Below are 21,827 nucleotides of genomic sequence, written 5' to 3' on the forward strand. Positions count from 1 at the left end.
GTTAGGGAGGGAGAGAGAGAGAGACAGATGTTAGGGAGGGAGAGAGAGACAGACAGAGATATGCTAGGGAGGGAGAGAGAGAGAGAGATGTTAGGGAGGGAGAGAGAGACAGACAGAGATATGCTAGGGAGGGAGAGAGAGAGAGAGATGTTAGGGAGGGAGAGAGAGAGAGAGAGATGTTAGGGAGGGAGAGAGAGAGACAGAGAGAGAGAGAGAGAGATGCTAGGGACTGAAAGAGGGAGGGAGAGAGAGAGACAGAGAGAGAGAGAGAGATGTTAGGGGAGTGAAAGAGAGACAGAGAGAGAGAGACAGACAGACAGAGATATGCTAGGGAGGGAGAGACAGACAGACAGAGATATGCTAGGGAGGGAGAGAGAGACAGAGAGAGAGATGCTAGGGGAGGGAGAGAGAGACAGAGAGAGAGATGCTAGGGAGGGAGAGAGAGACAGAGAGAGAGATGCTAGGGAGGGAGAGAGAGACAGACAGAGAGAGAGATGCTAGGGAGGGAGAGAGAGACAGACAGAGAGAGAGATGCTAGGGAGGGAGAGAGAGACAGAGAGAGAGATGCTAGGGAGGGAGAGAGAGACAGACAGAGAGAGAGATGCTAGGGAGAGAGAGACAGACAGAGAGAGAGATGCTAGGGAGGGAGAGAGAGACAGAGAGAGAGATGCTAGGGAGGGAGAGAGAGTGTGACAGAGAGAGATGCTAGGGAGAGAGAGAGAGACAGAGAGAGATGCTAGGGAGGGAGAGAGAGACAGAGAGAGAGAGAGATGCTATTGAGGGAGAGAGAGAGAGAGAGAGATGCTAGGGAGGGAGAGAGACAGAGAGAGAGAGAGATGCTAGGGAGGGAGAGAGAGAGAGAGAGAGAGAGATGCTAGGGAGAGAGAGAGAGATGCTAGGGAGAGAGAGAGAGAGAGAGATGCTAGGGAGAGAGAGAGAGAGAGAGAGAGAGAGATGCTAGGGAGAGAGAGAGACAGACAGAGAGAGATGCTAGGGAGGGAGAGAGAGAGAGAGAGATGATAGGGGAGAGAGAGAGAGACAGACAGAGAGAGAGATGCTAGGGAGGGAGAGAGAGACAGACAGAGAGAGAGATGCTAGGGAGGGAGAGTGACAGACAGAGAGAGATGCTAGGGAGAGAGAGAGAGACAGACAGACAGAGAGATGCTAGGGAGGGAGAGAGAGTCAGACAGAGAGAGATGCTAGGGAGGGAGAGAGAGTCAGACAGAGAGATGCTATGGAGAGAGAGAGAGAAAGAAAGAGAGATGCTAGGAGGGAGAGAGAGATTCTAGGGAGGGAGAGAGAGACAGAGAGAGAGATGCTAGGGAGAGAGAGTGTGCGTATATGTATGTGTGTATGCAGCGCCCCTGTGACAACAATTTTGGACCCCTTGTGGCCCCACTAAATGTGGAGTGTGAAATCACTTTTACATAAGTCATTTTTGCTATCAATGCAGTGAAGAAAACGATATGACAACAATAACGTCTAATGTAACTGGACCCTATAACAGTACAACTGGCCCCAGCAAGGCCCCCCCCAGTTGAAATGGTCTAGAACCGCCACTGGTAAGTGGACTGGAGGCAGGGCATGAAAAGGATAACGAATCTAGTTGTTTGTGTCATCCGTTTCAGGAAAGTACCTGCGTAATTGCACACCCAACTCACTCAGGTGCTTCTCTATATCACATTTGACATTGTCTGTAAGCTTGAGTTCAATTGCACACAAAAAGCATACAATGATGGAAAGACCTGTGTGTTGTCCTTGTTAATGCAACAGAGAAGAGCTCCAACTTATTAATCATAGCCTCAATTTTGTCCCGCACATTGAATATAGTTGCAGAGAGTCCCTGTAATCTTAGATTCAGATCATTCAGACGAGAAAAAACATCACCCAGATAGGCCAGTCGTGTGAGAAACTCGTCATCATGCAAGCGGTCAGACACGTGAAAATTATGGTCAATAAAGAAATCTTTAAAATCGTCTCTCAATTTAAAAAAAATGGTCAATACTTTGCTCCTTAATAAACAGCGCACTTCTGTATGTTGTAAAAGCGTTACATGGTCGCTGCCCATATCATTACATAATGCAGAAAATACACGAGGGTTCAGGGGCCTTGCTTTAACAAAGTTAACCATTTTCACTGTAGTGTCCAAAACGTCTTTCAAGCTGTCAGACATTCTCTTGGCATCAAGAGCCTCTCGGTGGATGCTGCAGTGTACCCAAGTGGCGTCGGGAGTAACTGCTTGCACGTGCGTTACCACTCCACTATGTCTCCCTGTCATGGCTTTTGCGCCATCAGTACAGATACCAACCAACACATCTTGACCACAAGTCCATTTGATGTCACAAAGCTGTCCAGTATTTTGAAAATATCCTCTCGTGTTGTCCTGGTTTCCAGAAGAGGATGTCTTCCTTAATTGACCCCCCCATAAACGTAACGGACATATACCAGGAGCTGTGCCAGGCCCGCCACGTCTGTTGACTCATCCAGCTGTAACGCATTTAATTCACTGGCTTGTATGCGAAGCAGTAATTGTTTCAAAACACCTCCTGCCATGTCACTGATGCGTTGTGAAACAGTGTTGGATGAAGACATTGTCTGTATAGTTTTTGGTCCTTTTCCCCCAGCATTGTCCCAGCCATATCCTCGGCAGCAGGAAGAATTAAGTCCTCCACAATAGTATGGGGCTTGCAGGTCCTAGCCAGTCTGTAGCTCACCATATAAGACGCTTCTAGCCCCTTCTTATTAATGGTATCTGTTGCTTTTATTCGTCTTACTACTCCAAAGTCGTCTTAATTCTCGCTCAAAAAACGTATTTTTCAGATTTTTCAAATTGGCATGTTTTGTTTCTAAATGCCTGCACAAGAGTGAAGGTTTCATCGAGTTGTGAGATAGTACTTTTGCACATATAACACACTGTGGCTGAGGGAGGGAACTACTCCCAATATAAATGAACCCCAAATCAATGTAGTTCTCATCATTTTTGCGCCTCTTTGATGGTCCAACGTCCCTGTCTGTTGTTCGGTGCTTTCCCGGGTAAGGGGGCAGTAGCTCTTCAGCTGCATCAGATTCACAACTGTCATTGTCCATGCTAGCTGGGCTAACAACAAATGTAGAATTACTGATGCTAGCATTGGATGTGCTCGTGGAAGCAGAACAACTTATATCGTCGACAGGTGCAGGTGTAGTACTGCTGGTAGTAGCAGTACTACCCGTAGAGCTGGTATGTGTCTTTATGGACGTGGGCCTTACTTTTTTTAACCATTTATCAATTTTCAAGCAAACGGAATGAGCAGCAGCTACGTCTGGCTACATACGGACCGTTAGTGGAATTCCCGCGAGAGAGTAACGATTAATGTGATTGGATGTTAATTATTTGACATTGTGTTGTTATTTCACTGAACTCTAGATGGTTTAATTTTATTTTTGACAGTAAAACGAGGCTACTCAGGCGAGAAAAAAACCTCAGCCAAATGTATAGCCCCGTTGGAAAATGTGAAGAAAAAAAAATAAATAAATATATATATATATATATATATATATATATATATATATATATATATATATATATAGAGAGAGAGAGAGAGAGAGAGATTTTTAAATGTGAATCACATTTCTTCTAACAAAACCGCATCGCAATGAGGTTATAAGCTGTCTCAGCATGTCTCAGAGAGTGGTCCAGTATTGTAATCGGTCTGGGTGTAGCTGGTGCAGAGGAGTCAGGTGCAGGACAGCAGAGATGAGTAATACACATAATTTTACTCAAGATTTCCAAAATACAAGACGATAAACCTAGCCCACAATACGGACCGTAATTACAACAATCACTCACAAACAAACATGGGGGAACAGAGGGTTAAATAATGAACAAGTAATTGGGGGAGTGAAACCAGGTGTGTAAGACAAGGACAAAACAAATGGAAAATGAAAAGTGGATGGGCGATGGCTAGAAGGCCGGTGACGTCGACCGCCGAACGCCGCCCGAACAAGGAGAGGGACCGACTTCGGCGAAAGTCGTGACAAGTTTGTAGTGGAGGTGGTTCTGGGAGCTGAGTATACTTCCAGTATGTAGTGGAGGTGGTCCAGGGAGCTAAGTATACTTCCAGTATGTAGTGGAGGTGGTCCAGGGAGCTGAGTATACTTCCAGTATGTAGTGGAGGTGGTTCTGGGAGCTGAGTATACTTCCAGTATGTAGTGGAGGTGGTCCAGGGAGCTAAGTATACTTCCAGTATGTAGTGGAGGTGGTCCTGGGAGCTGAGGATACTTCCAGTATGTAGTGGAGGTGGTCCAGGGAGCTAAGTATACTTCCAGTATGTAGTGGAGGTGGTCCAGGGAGCTGAGTATACTTCCAGTATGTAGTGGAGGTGGTCCAGGGAGCTGAGTATACTTCCAGTATGTAGTGGAGGAGGTCCAGGGGAGCTGAGTATACTTCCAGTATGTAGTGGAGGTGGTCCTGGGAGCTGAGTATACATCCAGTATGTAGTGGAGGTGGTCCTGGGAGCTGAGTATACATCCAGTATGTAGTGGAGGTGATTCTGGGAGCTGAGTATACTTCCAGTATGTAGTGGAGGTGGTGTTGGGAGCTGAGGATACTTCCAGTATGTAGTGGAGGTGGTCCAAGGAGCTGAGTATACTTCCAGTATGTAGTGGAGGTGGTCCAGGGAGCTGAGTATACATCCATTATGTAGTGGAGGTGGTCCTGGGAGCTGAGGATACTTCCAGTATGTAGTGGAGGTGGTCCTGGGAGCTGAGTATACTTCCAGTATGTAGTGGAGGTGGTCCTGGGAGCTGAGTATACTTCCAGTATGTAGTGGAGCTGGTCCTGGGAGCTGAGTATACTTCCAGTATGTAGTGGAGGTGGTCCTGGGAGCTGGGTATACTTCCAGTATGTAGTGGAGGTGGTCCAGGGAGCTGAGTATACATCCAGTATGTAGGGGAGGTGGTCCAGGGAGCTGAGTATACTTCCAGTATGTAGTGGAGGTGGTCCTGGGAGCTGAGTATACATCCAGTATGTAGTGGAGGTGGTCCTGGGAGCTGAGTATACATCCAGTATGTAGTGGAGGTGGTCCTGGGAGCTGAGTATACTTCCAGTATGTAGTGGAGGTGGTCCAGGGAGCAGAGTATACTTCCAGTATGTAGTGGAGGTGGTCCAGGGAGCTGAGGATACTTCCAGTATGTAGTGGAGGTGGTCCAGGGAGCTGAGTATACATCCATTATGTAGTGGAGGTGGTCCTTGAAGCTGAGTATACATCCAGTATGTAGTGGAGGTGGTCCAGGGAGCTGAGTATACTTCCAGTATGTAGTGGAGGTGGTCCAGGGAGCTGAGTATACTTCCAGTATGTAGTGGAGGTGGTCCAGGGAGCTGAGTGGCGACCATGCAACAGGGTTATTATGTTGTCTCAGCACATCTCATGGAGTGGTGGCATAGTCCCACTTTCTTCCCATCTTCATGGTCTGCTCTAGTCTGTGTGTGTTAGACATGTAACCTAGCCTACAGTAGGGGGTCCTAGTGAAGTGGCCATCATGTAACAGGGTTACTATGCTGTCTCAGCACATCTCAGATAGTGTTGGCGTCTGAATGTCTATTACTTCATGGCCATCCAGCATGTACTGTGCTGTAGGAGGTCCTTGTAGTGAAGTGGCCACCATGTAACAGGGTTATTCAACTTGGCTCCTGAGTAATGGTCCTATAGAGGTGGTCACTGGGGATCCCAGCAGAGCAGCAATCACAGATCACACAACACTGTTTACTCTCTGCAAATTGGCCCGAGAGGGGCGGCTGGGGGCCCGTGGGGGCCGGGGTGGGCTAGTTAAAGTGATGGAGGTGACTTCTGGTCATTGATTTTCCCTCCGTCTACAGTTCAGCATCTCTCCCAGCCTACCCGGCCACCACTGGGCCACAGACCGCTGCTACAGCAGTCCCCACGGTCGAGTTTAGCCATTCCCGCTTGCCTTTAAATCACACTAAACTTTGGTTAAACCTGGGCTGTGTGTGAAATACAACCTCCATTTATGAGATAATCATGCTTTAGCCACTTGGCTGGATTGAGAACGAGTCGCTTGTTGAGGCTGATTGATCTGGTCAGTCTTTAAGGTATGCAGGTGCCCTTATGGAGGGAATAGAGCGAATAGTGTAGGGATCATGCACTAGTATAGGGGATTCTTGTTTTCACCTGTGCTAGACCAAGGTAAGAGATTGACATTCAAACTGAGGGGGAAAGGATTCTCAATAGAAAGATCAATAGAATACTAACAGATGATTTTGTTGTTGAGATAAAACCTGATCTGAAGTTAGTTGGGGAAACATTGTCCGGCCATCTCCTCCCATCTCTCATATCAGACATGTTATAAATGTCCTCCCATCTCTCATATCAGACGTGTTATAAATGTCCTCCCATCTCTCATATCAGACGTGTGATATAAATGTCCTCCCATCTCTCATATCAGACGTCTTATAAATGTCCTCCAATCTCTCATATCAGACGTGTTATAAATGTCCTCCCATCTCTCATATCAGACGTGTGATATAAATGTCCTCCCATCTCTCATATCAGACGTCTTATAAATGTCCTCCCATCTCTCATATCAGACGTGTTTTAAATGTCCTCCCATCTCTCATATCAGACGTGTGATATAAATGTCCTCCCATCTCTCATATCAGACGTGTTATAAATGTCCTCCCATCTCTCATATCAGACGTGTTATAAATGTCCTCCCATCTCTCATATCAGACGTGTGTTATAAATGTCCTCCCATCTCTCATATCAGACGTGTTATAAATGTCCTCCCATCTCTCATATCAGACATGTGATATAAATGTCCTCCCATCTCTCATATCAGACGTGTTATAAATGTCCTCCCATCTCTCATATCAGACGTGTGATATAAATGTCCTCCCATCTCTCATATCAGACGTGTGTTATAAATGTCCTCCGATCTCTCATATCAGACGTGTTATAAATGTCCTCCCATCTCTCATATCAGACGTGTGATATAAATGTCCACCCATCTCTCATATCAGACGTGTGATAAATGTCCTCTCATCTCTCATATCAGACGTGTTAGAAATGTCCTCCCATCTCTCATATCAGACGTGTTATAAATGTCCTCCCATCTCTCATATCAGACATGTGATAAATATGTCCTCCCATCTCTCATATCAGACGTGTTATAAATGTCCCCCCATCTCTCATATCAGACGTGTGATATAAATGTCCTGCCATCTCTCATATCAGACGTGTGTTATAAATGTCCTGCCATCTCTCATATCAGACGTGTTATAAATGTCCTCCCATCTCTCATATCAGACGTGTTATAAATGTCCTCCCATCTCTCATATCAGACGTGATATAAATGTCCTCCCATCTCTCATATCAGACGTGTTATAAATGTCCTCCCATCTCTCATATCAGACGTGTGATATAAATGTCCTCCCATCTCTCATATCAGACGTGTGTTATAAATGTCCTCCCATCTCTCATATCAGACGTGTTATAAATGTCCTCCCATCTCTCATATCAGACGTGATATAAATGTCCTCCCATCTCTCATATCAGACGTGATATAAATGTCCTCCCATCTCTCATATCAGACGTGTGATACAAATGTCCTCCCATCTCTCATATCAGACGTGTTATAAATGTCCTCTCATCTCTCATATCAGACGTGTTATAAATGTCCTCCATCTCTCATATCAGACATGTTATAAATGTCCTCCCATCTCTCATATCAGATGTGTTATAAATGTCCTCCCATCTCTCATATCAGACGTGATATAAATGTCCTCCCATCTCTCATATCAGACGTGATATAAATGTCCTCCCATCTCTCATATCAGACGTGTTATAAATGTCCTCCCATCTCTCATATCAGACGTGGTATGAATGTCCTCCCATCTCTCATATCAGACGTGTTATAAATGTCCTCCCATCTCTCATATCAGACGTGATATAAATGTCCTCCCATCTCTCATATCAGACGTGTTATAAATGTCCTCCCATCTCTCATATCAGACGTGTTATAAATGTCCTCCCATCTCTCATATCAGACGTGTTATAAATGTCCTCTCATCTCTCATATCAGACGTGTTATAAATGTCCTCCCATCTCTCATATCAGACGTGTGTTATAAATGTCCTCCCATCTCTCATATCAGACGTGATATAAATGTCCTCCCATCTCTCATATCAGACGTGTTATATATGTCCTCCCATCTCTCATATCAGACATGTGTTATAAATGTCCTCCCATCTCTCATATCAGACTTGTGTTATAAATGTCCTCCCATCTCTCATATCAGACGTGTTATAAATGTCCTCCCATCTCTCATATCAGACTTGTGTTATAAATGTCCTCCCATCTCTCATATCAGACGTGATATAAATGTCCTCCCATCTCTCATATCAGACATGTTATAAATGTCCTCCCATCTCTCATATCAGACGTGATATAAATGTCCTCCCATCTCTCATATCAGACGTGTTATAAATGTCCTCCCATCTCTCATATCAGACGTGATATAAATGTCCTCCCATCTCTCATATCAGACGTGATATAAATGTCCTCCCATCTCTCATATCAGACGTGATATAAATGTCCTCCCATCTCTCATATCAGACTTGTGTTATAAATGTCCTCCCATCTCTCATATCAGACGTGATATAAATGTCCTCCCATCTCTCATATCAGACGTGTTATAAATGTCCTCCCATCTCTCATATCAGACGTGTTATAAATGTCCTCCCATCTCTCATATCAGACGTGATATATAAATGTCCTCCCATCTCTCATATCAGACGTGTTATAAATGTCCTCCCATCTCTCATATCAGACGTGTTATAAATGTCCTCCCATCTCTCATATCAGACGTGTTATAAATGTCCTCCCATCTCTCATATCAGACGTGTTATAAATGTCCTCCCATCTCTCATATCAGACGTGATATAAATGTCCTCCCATCTCTCATATCAGACGTGATATAAATGTCCTCCCATCTCTCATATCAGACGTGTGTTATAAATGTCCTCCCATCTCTCATATCAGACGTGTGTTATAAATGTCCTCCCATCTCTCATATCAGACGTGTTATAAATGTCCTCCCATCTCTCATATCAGACGTGTGTTATAAATGTCCTCCCATCTCTCATATCAGACGTGTTATAAATGTCCTCCCATCTCTCATATCAGACGTGTTATAAATGTCCTCCCATCTCTCATATCAGACGTGTTATAAATGTCCTCCCATCTCTCATATCAGACGTGATATAAATGTCCTCCCATCTCTCATATCAGACGTGTGTTATAAATGTCCTCCCATCTCTCATATCAGACGTGTTATAAATGTCCTCCCATCTCTCATATCAGACGTGTTATAAATGTCCTCCCATCTCTCATATCAGACGTGATATAAATGTCCTCCCATCTCTCATATCAGACGTGTTATAAATGTCCTCCCATCTCTCATATCAGACGTGTTATAAATGTCCTCCCATCTCTCATATCAGACGTGTTATAAATGTCCTCCCATCTCTCATATCAGACGGTGATATAAATGTCCTCCCATCTCTCATATCAGACGTGTTATAAATGTCCTCCCATCTCTCATATCAGACGTGTGATATAAATGTCCTCCCATCTCTCATATCAGACGTGTTATAAATGTCCTCCCATCTCTCATATCAGACGTGTTATAAATGTCCTCCCATCTCTCATATCAGACGTGGATATAAATGTCCTCCCATCTCTCATATCAGACGTGTTATAAATGTCCTCTCATCTCTCATATCAGACGTGTTATAAATGTCCTCCCATCTCTCATATCAGACGTGATATAAATGTCCTCCCATCTCTCATATCAGACGTGTGTTATAAATGTCCTCCCATCTCTCATATCAGACTGTGTTATAAATGTCCTCCCATCTCTCATATCAGACGTGTTATAAATGTCCTCCCATCTCTCATATCAGACGTGTTATAAATGTCCTCCCATCTCTCATATCAGACGTGATATAAATGTCCTCCCATCTCTCATATCAGACGTGTTATAAATGTCCTCCCATCTCTCATATCAGACGTGTTATAAATGTCCTCCCATCTCTCATATCAGACGTGTTATAAATGTCCTCCCATCTCTCATATCAGACGTGATATAAATGTCCTCCCATCTCTCATATCAGACGTGTTATAAATGTCCTCCCCATCTCTCATATCAGACGTGTTATAAATGTCCTCCCATCTCTCATATCAGACGTGTTATAAATGTCCTCCCATCTCTCATATCAGACGTGTTATAAATGTCCTCCCATCTCTCATATCAGACGTGTTATAAATGTCCTCCCATCTCTCATATCAGACGTGTTATAAATGTCCTCCCATCTCTCATATCAGACGTGATATAAATGTCCTCCCATCTCTCATATCAGACGTGTTATAAATGTCCTCCCATCTCTCATATCAGACGTGTTATAAATGTCCTCCCATCTCTCATATCAGACGTGTTATAAATGTCCTCTCATCTCTCATATCAGACGTGTTATAAATGTCCTCCCATCTCTCATATCAGACGTGTGTTATAAATGTCCTCCCATCTCTCATATCAGACGTGTTATAAATGTCCTCCCATCTCTCATATCAGACGTGTTATAAATGTCCTCCCATCTCTCATATCAGACGTGTGTTATAAATGTCCTCCCATCTCTCATATCAGACTTGTGTTATAAATGTCCTCCCATCTCTCATATCAGACGTGTTATAAATGTCCTCCCATCTCTCATATCAGACTTGTGTTATAAATGTCCTCCCATCTCTCATATCAGACGTGTTATAAATGTCCTCCCATCTCTCATATCAGACGTGTTATAAATGTCCTCCCATCTCTCATATCAGACGTGTTATAAATGTCCTCCCATCTCTCATATCAGACGTGTTATAAATGTCCTCCCATCTCTCATATCAGACGTGTTATAAATGTCCTCCCATCTCTCATATCAGACGTGTTATAAATGTCCTCCCATCTCTCATATCAGACGTGTTATAAATGTCCTCCCATCTCTCATATCAGACGTGTTATAAATGTCCTCCCATCTCTCATATCAGACATGTGTTATAAATGTCCTCCCATCTCTCATATCAGACGTGTTATAAATGTCCTCCCATCTCTCATATCAGACGTGTTATAAATGTCCTCCCATCTCTCATATCAGACGTGATATAAATGTCCTCCCATCTCTCATATCAGACGTGTTATAAATGTCCTCCCATCTCTCATATCAGACAGTGTTATAAATGTCCTCCCATCTCTCATATCAGACGTGTGATATAAATGTCCTCCCATCTCTCATATCAGACGTGTTATAAATGTCCTCCCATCTCTCATATCAGACGTGTTATAAATGTCCTCCCATCTCTCATATCAGACGTGTGATATAAATGTCCTCCCATCTCTCATATCAGACGTGTTATAAATGTCCTACCATCTCTCATATCAGACGTGTGATATAAATGTCCTCCCATCTCTCATATCAGACGTGTTATAAATGTCCTCCCATCTCTCATATCAGACGTGTTATAAATGTCCTCCCATCTCTCATATCAGACGTGATATAAATGTCCTCCCATCTCTCATATCAGACGGTGATATAAATGTCCTCCCATCTCTCATATCAGACGTGATATAAATGTCCTCCCATCTCTCATATCAGACGTGTGATATAAATGTCCTCCCATCTCTCATATCAGACGTGATATAAATGTCCTCCCATCTCTCATATCAGACGTGTTATAAATGTCATCCCATCTCTCATATCAGACGTGTTATAAATGTCCTCCCATCTCTCATATCAGACGTGTTATAAATGTCCTCCCATCTCTCATATCAGACGTGTTATAAATGTCCTCCCATCTCTCATATCAGACGTGTTATAAATGTCCTCCCATCTCTCATATCAGACATGTTATAAATGTCCTCCCATCTCTCATATCAGACGTGTGTATAAATGTCCTCCCATCTCTCATATCAGACGTGTTATAAATGTCCTCCCATCTCTCATATCAGACGTGTTATAAATGTCCTCCCATCTCTCATATCAGACGTGTGTTATAAATGTCCTCCCATCTCTCATATCAGACGTGTTATAAATGTCCTCCCATCTCTCATATCAGACGTGTGATATAAATGTCCTCCCATCTCTCATATCAGACGTGTTATAAATGTCCTCCCATCTCTCATATCAGACGTGTTATAAATGTCCTCCCATCTCTCATATCAGACGTGTTATAAATGTCCTCCCATCTCTCATATCAGACGTGTTATAAATGTCCTCCCATCTCTCATATCAGACGTGTTATAAATGTCCTCCCATCTCTCATATCAGACTGTGTTATAAATGTCCTCCCATCTCTCATATCAGACGTGTTATAAATGTCCTCCCATCTCTCATATCAGACGTGTTATAAATGTCCTCCCATCTCTCATATCAGACGTGTGATATAAATGTCCTCCCATCTCTCATATCAGACGTGTTATAAATGTCCTCCCATCTCTCATATCAGACATGTTATAAATGTCCTCCCATCTCTCATATCAGACGTGTGATATAAATGTCCTCCCATCTCTCATATCAGACGTGTGATATAAATGTCCTCCCATCTCTCATATCAGACGTGTTATAAATGTCCTCCCATCTCTCATATCAGACGTGTTATAAATGTCCTCCCATCTCTCATATCAGACGTGTTATAAATGTCCTCCCATCTCTCATATCAGACATGTGTTATAAATGTCCTCCCATCTCTCATATCAGACGTGTGTTATAAATGTCCTCCCATCTCTCATATCAGACATGTTATAAATGTCCTCCCATCTCTCATATCAGACGTGTTATAAATGTCCTCCCATCTCTCATATCAGACGTGTTATAAATGTCCTCCCATCTCTCATATCAGACATGTGTTATAAATGTCCTCCCATCTCTCATATCAGACGTGTTATAAATGTCCTCCCATCTCTCATATCAGACGTGTTATAAATGTCCTCCCATCTCTCATATCAGACGTGTTATAAATGTCCTCCCATCTCTCATATCAGACGTGTTATAAATGTCCTCCCATCTCTCATATCAGACGTGTTATAAATGTCCTCCCATCTCTCATATCAGACGTGTTATAAATGTCCTCCCATCTCTCATATCAGACGTGTTATAAATGTCCTCCCATCTCTCATATCAGACGTGTTATAAATGTCCTCCCATCTCTCATATCAGACGTGTTATAAATGTCCTCCCATCTCTCATATCAGACGTGATATAAATGTCCTCCCATCTCTCATATCAGACGTGTTATAAATGTCCTCCCATCTCTCATATCAGACGTGTTATAAATGTCCTCCCATCTCTCATATCAGACGTGGTATGAATGTCCTCCCATCTCTCATATCAGGCGTGTTATAAATGTCCTCCCATCTCTCATATCAGACGTGATATAAATGTCCTCCCATCTCTCATATCAGACGTGTTATAAATGTCCTCCCATCTCTCATATCAGACGTGTTATAAATGTCCTCCCATCTCTCATATCAGACGTGTTATAAATGTCCTCCCATCTCTCATATCAGACGTGTTATAAATGTCCTCCCATCTCTCATATCAGACGTGTTATAAATGTCCTCCCATCTCTCATATCAGACGTGATATAAATGTCCTCCCATCTCTCATATCAGACGTGTTATAAATGTCCTCCCATCTCTCATATCAGACGTGTTATAAATGTCCTCCCATCTCTCATATCAGACGTGTTATAAATGTCCTCCCATCTCTCATATCAGACGTGTTATAAATGTCCTCCCATCTCTCATATCAGACTGTGTTATAAATGTCCTCCCATCTCTCATATCAGACTGTGTTATAAATGTCCTCCCATCTCTCATATCAGACTGTGTTATAAATGTCCTCCCATCTCTCATATCAGACGTGTTATAAATGTCCTCCCATCTCTCATATCAGACGTGTTATAAATGTCCTCCCATCTCTCATATCAGACGTGTTATAAATGTCCTCCCATCTCTCATATCAGACGTGTTATAAATGTCCTCCCATCTCTCATATCAGACGTGTTATAAATGTCCTCCCATCTCTCATATCAGACGTGTTATAAATGTCCTCCCATCTCTCATATCAGACGTGTTATAAATGTCCTCCCATCTCTCATATCAGACTGTGATATAAATGTCCTCCCATCTCTCATATCAGACGTGTGTATAAATGTCCTCCCATCTCTCATATCAGACGTGTTATAAATGTCCTCCCATCTCTCATATCAGACGTGTTATAAATGTCCTCCCATCTCTCATATCAGACGTGTTATAAATGTCCTCCCATCTCTCATATCAGACGTGTGTATAAATGTCCTCCCATCTCTCATATCAGACGTGTTATAAATGTCCTCCCATCTCTCATATCAGACGTGTTATAAATGTCCTCCCATCTCTCATATCAGACGGTGTTATAAATGTCCTCCCATCTCTCATATCAGACGTGTTATAAATGTCCTCCCATCTCTCATATCAGACGTGTGTATAAATGTCCTCCCATCTCTCATATCAGACGTGATATAAATGTCCTCCCATCTCTCATATCAGACGTGTTATAAATGTCCTCCCATCTCTCATATCAGACGTGTTATAAATGTCCTCCCCATCTCTCATATCAGACGTGTGATATAAATGTCCTCCCATCTCTCATATCAGACGTGTTATAAATGTCCTCCCATCTCTCATATCAGACGTGTTATAAATGTCCTCCCATCTCTCATATCAGACGTGTTATAAATGTCCTCCCATCTCTCATATCAGACGTGTTATAAATGTCCTCCCATCTCTCATATCAGACGTGATATAAATGTCCTCCCCATCTCTCATATCAGACGTGTTATAAATGTCCTCCCATCTCTCATATCAGACGTGTTATAAATGTCCTCCCATCTCTCATATCAGACGTGTTATAAATGTCCTCCCATCTCTCATATCAGACGTGTTATAAATGTCCTCCCATCTCTCATATCAGACGTGTTATAAATGTCCTCCCATCTCTCATATCAGACGTGTTATAAATGTCCTCCCATCTCTCATATCAGACGTGTTATAAATGTCCTCCCATCTCTCATATCAGACGTGTTATAAATGTCCTCCCATCTCTCATATCAGACGTGTTATAAATGTCCTCCCATCTCTCATATCAGACGTGTTATAAATGTCCTCCCATCTCTCATATCAGACGTGTTATAAATGTCCTCCCATCTCTCATATCAGACGTGTTATAAATGTCCTCCCATCTCTCATATCAGACGTGTTATAAATGTCCTCCCATCTCTCATATCAGACGTGTTATAAATGTCCTCCCATCTCTCATATCAGACGTGTGTTATAAATGTCCTCCCATCTCTCATATCAGACGGTGTTATAAATGTCCTCCCATCTCTCATATCAGACGTGTTATAAATGTCCTCCCATCTCTCATATCAGACGTGTTATAAATGTCCTCCCATCTCTCATATCAGACGTGTTATAAATGTCCTCCCATCTCTCATATCAGACGTGTTATAAATGTCCTCCCATCTCTCATATCAGACGTGTGTTATAAATGTCCTCCCATCTCTCATATCAGACGTGTTATAAATGTCCTCCCATCTCTCATATCAGACGTGTTATAAATGTCCTCCCATCTCTCATATCAGACGTGTTATAAATGTCCTCCCATCTCTCATATCAGACGTGTTATAAATGTCCTCCCATCTCTCATATCAGACGTGTTATAAATGTCCTCCCATCTCTCATATCAGACGTGTTATAAATGTCCTCCCATCTCTCATATCAGACGTGTTATAAATGTCCTCCCATCTCTCATATCAGACGTGTTATAAATGTCCTCCCATCTCTCATATCAGACGTGTTATAAATGTCCTCCCATCTCTCATATCAGACGTGTTATAAATGTCCTCCCATCTCTCATATCAGACGTGTTATAAATGTCCTCCCATCTCTCATATCAGACGTGTTATAAATGTCCTCCCATCTCTCATATCAGACGTGTTATAAATGTCCTCCCATCTCTCATATCGGACGGTGTTATAAATGTCCTCCCATCTCTCATATCAGACGTGTTATAAATGTCCTCCCATCTCTCCATATCAGACGTGTTATAAATGTCCTCCCATCTCTCATATCGGACGTGTTATAAATGTCCTCCCATCTCTCATATCAGACGTGTTATAAATGTCCTCCCATCTCTCATATCAGACGTGTTATAAATGTCCTCCCATCTCTCATATCAGACGTGTTATAAATGTCCTCCCATCTCTCATATCAGACGTGTTATAAATGTCCTCCCATCTCTCATATCAGACGTGTTATAAATGTCCTCCCATCTCTCATATCAGACGTGATATAAATGTCCTCCCATCTCTCATATCAGACGTGTTATAAATGTCCTCCCCATCTCTCATATCAGACGTGTTATAAATGTCCTCCCATCTCTCATATCAGACGTGTTATAAATGTCCTCCCATCTCTCATATCAGACGTGTTATAAATGTCCTCCCATCTCTCATATCAGACGTGTTATAAATGTCCTCCCATCTCTCATATCAGACGTGTTATAAATGTCCTCCCATCTCTCATATCAGACGTGTTATAAATGTCCTCCCATCTCTCATATCAGACGTGTTATAAATGTCCTCCCATCTCTCATATCAGACGTGTTATAAATGTCCTCCCATCTCTCATATCAGACGTGTTATAAATGTCCTCCCATCTCTCATATCAGACGTGTTATAAATGTCCTCCCATCTCTCATATCAGACTGTGTTATAAATGTCCTCCCATCTCTCATATCAGACGTGTTATAAATGTCCTCCCATCTCTCATATCAGACGTGTTATAAATGTCCTCCCATCTCTCATATCAGACGTGTTATAAATGTCCTCCCATCTCTCATATCAGACGTGTTATAAATGTCCTCCCATCTCTCATATCAGACGTGTTATAAATGTCCTCCCATCTCTCATATCAGACGTGTTATAAATGTCCTCCCATCTCTCATATCAGACGTGTTATAAATGTCCTCCCATCTCTCATATCAGACGTGTTATAAATGTCCTCCCATCTCTCATATCAGACGTGTTATAAATGTCCTCCCATCTCTCATATCAGACTGTGTTATAAATGTCCTCCCATCTCTCATATCAGACGTGTTATAAATGTCCTCCCATCTCTCATATCAGACGTGTTATAAATGTCCTCCCATCTCTCATATCAGACGTGTTATAAATGTCCTCCCATCTCTCATATCAGACGTGTTATAAATGTCCTCCCATCTCTCATATCAGACGTGTTATAAATGTCCTCCCATCTCTCATATCAGGCGTGTTATAAATGTCTCCCATCTCTCATATCAGACGTGTTATAAATGTCCTCCCATCTCTCATATCAGACGTGTTATAAATGTCCTCCCATCTCTCATATCAGGCGGTGTTATAAATGTCCTCCCATCTCTCATATCAGACGTGTTATAAATGTCCTCCCATCTCTCATATCAGACGTGTTATAAATGTCCTCCCATCTCTCATATCAGACGTGTTATAAATGTCCTCCCATCTCTCATATCAGACGTGTTATAAATGTCCTCCCATCTCTCATATCAGACGTGTTATAAATGTCCTCCCATCTCTCATATCAGACGTGTTATAAATGTCCTCCCATCTCTCATATCAGACGTGTTATAAATGTCCTCCCATCTCTCATATCAGACGCGTGTTATAAATGTCCTCCCATCTCTCATATCAGACGTGTTATAAATGTCCTCCCATCTCTCATATCAGACGTGTTATAAATGTCCTCCCATCTCTCATATCAGACGGTGTTATAAATGTCCTCCCATCTCTCATATCAGACGTGTTATAAATGTCCTCCCATCTCTCATATCAGGCGGTGATATAAATGTCCTCCCATCTCTCATATCAGACGTGTTATAAATGTCCTCCCATCTCTCATATCAGACGTGTGTATAAATGTCCTCCCATCTCTCATATCAGACGTGTTATAAATGTCCTCCCATCTCTCATATCAGACGTGTTATAAATGTCCTCCCATCTCTCATATCAGACGTGTTATAAATGTCCTCCCATCTCTCATATCAGACGTGTTATAAATGTCCTCCCATCTCTCATATCAGACGTGTTATAAATGTCCTCCCATCTCTCATATCAGACGTGTTATAAATGTCCTCCCATCTCTCATATCAGACGTGTTATAAATGTCCTCCCATCTCTCATATCAGGCGTGTTATAAATGTCCTCCCATCTCTCATATCAGACGTGTTATAAATGTCCTCCCATCTCTCATATCAGACGTGTGTATAAATGTCCTCCCATCTCTCATATCAGGCGTGTTATAAATGTCCTCCCATCTCTCATATCAGGCGTGTTATAAATGTCCTCCCATCTCTCATATCAGACGTGTTATAAATGTCCTCCCATCTCTCATATCAGGCGTGTTATAAATGTCCTCCCATCTCTCATATCAGGCGTGATATAAATGTCCTCCCATCTCTCATATCAGGCGTGTTATAAATGTCCTCCCATCTCTCATATCAGGCGTGTTATAAATGTCCTCCCATCTCTCATATCAGACGTGTTATAAATGTCCTCCCATCTCTCATATCAGGCGTGTTATAAATGTCCTCCCATCTCTCATATCAGACGTGTTATAAATGTCCTCCCATCTCTCATATCAGGCGTGTTATAAATGTCCTCCCATCTCTCATATCAGGCGTGTGATATAAATGTCCTCCCATCTCTCATATCAGACGTGTTATAAATGTCCTCCCATCTCTCATATCAGACGGTGTTATAAATGTCCTCCCATCTCTCATATCAGACGTGTTATAAATGTCCTCCCATCTCTCATATCAGGCGTGTTATAAATGTCCTCCCATCTCTCATATCAGACGTGTTATAAATGTCCTCCCATCTCTCATATCAGGCGTGTTATAAATGTCTCCCCATCTCTCATATCAGGCGTGTTATAAATGTCCTCCCATCTCTCATATCAGGCGTGTTATAAATGTCCTCCCATCTCTCATATCAGACGTGTGTATAAATGTCCTCCCATCTCTCATATCAGACGTGTTATAAATGTCCTCCCATCTCTCATATCAGACGTGTTATAAATGTCCTCCCATCTCTCATATCAGGCGTGTGTATAAATGTCCTCCCATCTCTCATATCAGGCGTGTGTATAAATGTCCTCCCATCTCTCATATCAGACGTGTTATAAATGTCCTCCCATCTCTCATATCAGGCGTGTTATAAATGTCCTCCCATCTCTCATATCGGGCGTGTTATAAATGTCCTCCCATCTCTCATATCAGGCGTGTTATAAATGTCCTCCCATCTCTCATATCAGGCGTGTTATAAATGTCCTCCCATCTCTCATATCGGGCGTGTTATAAATGTCCTCCCATCTCTCATATCAGACGGTGTTATAAATGTCCTCCCATCTCTCATATCAGGCGTGTGTTATAAATGTCCTCCCATCTCTCATATCAGACGTGTTATAAATGTCCTCCCATCTCTCATATCAGACGTGTTATAAATGTCCTCCCATCTCTCATATCAGGCGTGTTATAAATGTCCTCCCATCTCTCATATCAGGCGTGTTATAAATGTCCTCCCATCTCTCATATCAGGCGTGTTATAAATGTCCTCCCATCTCTCATATCAGGCGTGTTATAAATGTCCTCCCATCTCTCATATCAGGCGTGTTATAAATGTCCTCCCATCTCTCATATCAGACGTGTTATAAATGTCCTCCCATCTCTCATATCAGGCGTGTTATAAATGTCCTCCCATCTCTCATATCAGGCGTGTTATAAATGTCCTCCCATCTCTCATATCAGACGTGTTATAAATGTCCTCCCATCTCTCATATCAGACGTGTTATAAATGTCCTCCCATCTCTCATATCAGGCGTGTTATAAATGTCCTCCCATCTCTCATATCAGGCGTGTTATAAATGTCCTCCCATCTCTCATATCAGGCGTGTGATATAAATGTCCTCCCATCTCTCATATCAGGCGTGTTATAAATGTCCTCCCATCTCTCATATCAGGCGTGTTATAAATGTCCTCCCATCTCTCATATCAGGCGTGTTATAAATGTCCTCCCATCTCTCATATCAGACGTGTTATAAATGTCCTCCCATCTCTCATATCAGGCGTGTTATAAATGTCCTCCCATCTCTCATATCAGGCGTGTGTTATAAATGTCCTCCCATCTCTCATATCAGACGTGTTATAAATGTCCTCCCATCTCTCATATCAGGCGTGTTATAAATGTCCTCCCATCTCTCATATCAGGCGCGTGTTATAAATGTCCTCCCATCTCTCATATCAGGCGTGTTATAAATGTCCTCCCATCTCTCATATCAGGCGTGTTATAAATGTCCTCCCATCTCTCATATCAGGCGTGTTATAAATGTCCTCCCATCTCTCATATCAGGCGTGTTATAAATGTCCTCCCATCTCTCATATCAGGCGCGTGTTATAAATGTCCTCCCATCTCTCATATCAGGCGTGTTATAAATGTCCTCCCATCTCTCATATCAGGCGTGTTATAAATGTCCTCCCATCTCTCATATCAGGCGTGTTATAAATGTCCTCCCATCTCTCATATCAGACGTGTTATAAATGTCCTCCCATCTCTCATATCAGACGTGTTATAAATGTCCTCCCATCTCTCATATCAGGCGTGTGATATAAATGTCCTCCCATCTCTCATATCAGGCGTGTTATAAATGTCCTCCCATCTCTCATATCAGGCGTGTTATAAATGTCCTCCCATCTCTCATATCAGGCGTGTTATAAATGTCCTCCCATCTCTCATATCAGACGTGTTATAAATGTCCTCCCATCTCTCATATCAGGCGTGTTATAAATGTCCTCCCATCTCTCATATCAGGCGTGTTATAAATGTCACTCCCATCTCTCATATCAGGCGTGTTATAAATGTCCTCCCATCTCTCATATCAGGCGTGTTATAAATGTCCTCCCATCTCTCATATCAGGCGTGTTATAAATGTCCTCCCATCTCTCATATCAGGCGTGTTATAAATGTCCTCCCATCTCTCATATCAGGCGTGTTATAAATGTCCTCCCATCTCTCATATCAGGCGTGTTATAAATGTCCTCCCATCTCTCATATCAGGCGGTGTTATAAATGTCCTCCCATCTCTCATATCAGGCGTGTTATAAATGTCCTCCCATCTCTCATATCAGGCGTGTTATAAATGTCCTCCCATCTCTCATATCAGGCGTGTTATAAATGTCCTCCCATCTCTCATATCAGGCGTGTTATAAATGTCCTCCCATCTCTCATATCAGGCGCGTGTTATAAATGTCCTCCCATCTCTCATATCAGGCGTGTTATAAATGTCCTCCCATCTCTCATATCAGGCGTGTTATAAATGTCCTCCCATCTCTCATATCAGGCGTGTTATAAATGTCCTCCCATCTCTCATATCAGGCGTGTTATAAATGTCCTCCCATCTCTCATATCAGGCGTGTTATAAATGTCCTCCCATCTCTCATATCAGGCGTGTTATAAATGTCCTCCCATCTCTCATATCAGGCGTGTTATAAATGTCCTCCCATCTCTCATATCAGGCGTGTTATAAATGTCCTCCCATCTCTCATATCAGGCGTGTTATAAATGTCCTCCCATCTCTCATATCAGGCGTGTTATAAATGTCCTCCCATCTCTCATATCAGGCGTGTGATATAAATG

The sequence above is a fragment of the Salmo salar genome, chromosome ssa14, assembly GCF_905237065.1.
Source record: "Salmo salar chromosome ssa14, Ssal_v3.1, whole genome shotgun sequence".
Classification (NCBI taxonomy): Eukaryota; Metazoa; Chordata; class Actinopteri; order Salmoniformes; family Salmonidae; genus Salmo; species Salmo salar.